The sequence below is a fragment of the Diaphorina citri genome, unplaced genomic scaffold (genome assembly GCF_000475195.1).
Source record: "Diaphorina citri unplaced genomic scaffold, Diaci psyllid genome assembly version 1.1 scaffold431, whole genome shotgun sequence".
Lineage (NCBI taxonomy): Eukaryota > Metazoa > Arthropoda > Insecta > Hemiptera > Psyllidae > Diaphorina > Diaphorina citri.
Genome location: NW_007377866.1, coordinates 109028 through 112420, shown reverse-complemented (window position 1 = coordinate 112420; position 3393 = coordinate 109028).

Genomic DNA, 3393 nt, shown 5'->3' with positions numbered 1-3393 from the left:
AAAATTGAACACTGAGCAGCAGTTTGAGAAAAACCGAAAAATAGGGCTGGTTCGCTTTTTCTGCTGTCAAGTTTAGTAAAAATTCTTCAAACTAGGATAAGTATATAAAGTACATGGTTCTAGCTCAGCTCAGGGACGCAACTCGGGATGACTGAGGTTGGTTTGTTGTTGTTTGCGTAGGTGTTGGGCGTGCATTGTGATCTTGAATCAGCTGTTCAGTAGCAGCAGCCATGAAAGGCAATATATTGTTGGAACTTCAGTCGAATTTAACAAAGAAATCGTTCACAGATGAATCATTCGTTTTTTGAACAATACATAATGGCCCAAGTGTGATCTTTCTCGCAACACACTATACCTATTCGCATAGGTGCCCGTGTTACAGGTGATTATGCACTTAAAACACACCCGGTATTTAACAACTGTGATGGGAAAATGTGCTCTTGCAGTACATGCTCAAAAGTATTTCTATTACAGGGTGGGAAAAAGGGGAAACAATTAGATTGTAGACATTTAGGTTTAGGTTCGAAGGAACAATTATTAGGAGAAGATTAAGGTACATCTAAGATATTATTATTATTATTTTAACGAGAAAATTAAGCTTTAAAGAGGAGGGGAGTCCAGAGATGGGGGGACCTTAGACATATAAAATCGTTTTATTTACCCTTTTTGCTTTAATTCTTTGGACACCTGATCGTTTGGTGACAAAAAGCCCCAGAACCGCGTAAATCTTTCACGTATGAGCATAACTACTATAGGAGAAACCTTTCACGCTGTTCCGGTGAAGGAAATTTCGTCAAAAGTTCGCTCCAGCGGGGATTCAAACCCACAACCTCCGAATTCCTCGTCCTAGGTCCGAGTTGGACATCACCCCGTATACCTACATGCTGAATTGAGCGTCATGTGCAGAAATAAAGCTCAAACCGGTTCTTAAACCAAGGGCATTTTTATTTTCTCTAGATTTTTGCACACAATCCCCTCTCGGACAAAAACATTTTCTGTGCGAGAGAAAAAAAAAAGTTGAGCTTGCACCAAAAGTTTTCAGATAGAAATACCGTGTGGTTATCAATTTAAAAATAAAATTAATACCTGCCTACCTTTTTATTGATGAATTTCACACCTATCATATTACAGGATTTTCGGAGTCAGGATTTTCTGACATTTCAACTTGTCTGAATTGAATCGAAGAGAAAGCAAATGAAGTTTCGCTTTCTGGTATTTAAACTTTCAACGTCTTCTATGTTTTTTTTTTTTCGATTTTTTTTAATGCTTTTTCGTGACCATAGCTTATTTGACATCTGCCAGGACATTGTTGAAGAATTCAATGTCTCCCGACGCAATTGACGGTCTTGGTTGGAGATGCAAACATAAATAAAAAGAAATGTTAGTAGGACAGTATACAGTACCTATAAACAAATAACTACATTGATAGATAAATAATTAATGTAAAAAATACCTGTTAATAAAAATATGGCTTTATCGACGAAATTAATGTAAAATGTAAACAAACAGAATCTATCAGTATAAAATAAACATTACCTATAGGTAACTACTGAATTTTCTTGGTCTATTTTTGGACATTGTTCATGTATCTTTCCTTGCGTGAAAGGCAAAATGCAATATGATACTTGATCTAAGTTTAAACTGAGATTGTGGTCCGAACCACTATTTATTCCTACTGAATTTTCTTGGTCTATTTTTGGACATTGTTCATGTATCTTTCCTTGCGTGAAAGGCAAAATGCAATATGATACTTGATCTAAATTTAAACTGAGATTGTGTTCCGAACCACTATTTATTTTAGAGACGTGCCTGTCTAACTATGTCTGAGAGAAAGTTCACAACTTGAATATGGAATGCATTCTTTTGTGTGTTCTGTATGTGTGAAGGGTATCCAAAAAGTTCGATACCAGATACATTTCTAGCTATCTTATTAAATAAATAACCCGTATGATTATTTATTTTGCTCGGGAATGTCGTTGGAATTGTCGGTTTAAACTTTAAACAATGGCTCAAAAGGCATTGTTTCAGAAATTGCATTCTAAAATTGTCGCCATTTTGATTGTACTTATTTAGGCACTGGACTGAACTTTATTGGTTAGGTAGCCATATCGGGACGGTAGTGTCTCGTGTCCATTCTATTATCCACCCTACTCCATGTATCTTAACTTATGTTACCACTAGACTTACTCTAAGCTTCTCCACATTAAGTTTATACTTTTCAAGTCTCTATAGGACCTACCGTTTAGACCACAACTAAACTATACACAAACGCTTAAGAGAGAATTGAATATTAATACAGAATTTTACATAATCACACCAAAATACCGGGTGCCCCATTAGGGAGGCGCCACTTTTAAATGACATTAAACGGTCAAGTGTGCCATCGGAACTATTGTAAGGCATGTAGGTAGGAACATTTAATTGAATGTAAAATGCAAATGACAGGCGAATAAATTGCATTGTACCTATACAGACATTAATGGAAATATTTGATCGAATCTACACTGATTGATTTTCAGTGGTGTGTCGATTACTGGCTCACGAGGAAGATTTCGGTTTGTAAAATTGGCAACCAACACAAACAGGTAGATAGATATGTACCTACTCTGTTCGTATGTTGTAAGTAGGTATCGATTATAATATTTTAATTTCTGAACGCCTCTGTGGCTTAGTAATCAAGAGAAGCGATCAATTTGTTACCAGATTGGTTAAACAAACCTTAAACTAAATCATTGATAATTAAACGGTCTATTTTCGATGGTCTATTTTCCGCCACTGTAGGAATTCATAGACTTATTAGACTAGCTCGTAGGTTACATGTCTAATGAATTCATGAAGTTTGAAGTGAGAGGAATGCAAAATTAAAGTCTTTGTTAGATTTACATTAGTGATTAGATTGATATTAGATGATTGGGACTGATTGATATAAATGTTAACTAATTTTATTTATACTGGATGGTACGGATAATCTGACAGTTTGATAATCTGACACCCTATAAAATGGTTTACAGCCAGAACCTCAGTCCAATGCGATGGTTAAAGTAACTTGAGGATTTGACATCTTTATACATAGATACTGAAATGGTCTGGCTGGACTTTAAACAGGGAGGAAACCGGCCTGAAATTTCCCTTGCTAAATAAATAACAAAGATTGAGTGCAAAGGGCATCCCCTCGTAAAATGTTTGTAGTCAAAACCAAATGTCAGCCCAAAGCAATCACCTTAAATAGGCTCATTGAGAGGCTTACGAAAAACGTCGACCTCGTCTGAATACGGGAAAAGGCGAGAGGAAACCGGCCTGAAATTTCCCTTGCTAAATAAATAACAAAGATTGAGTGCAAAGGGCATCCCCTCGTAAAATGTTTGTAGTCAAAAACCAAATGTCAGCCCAAAG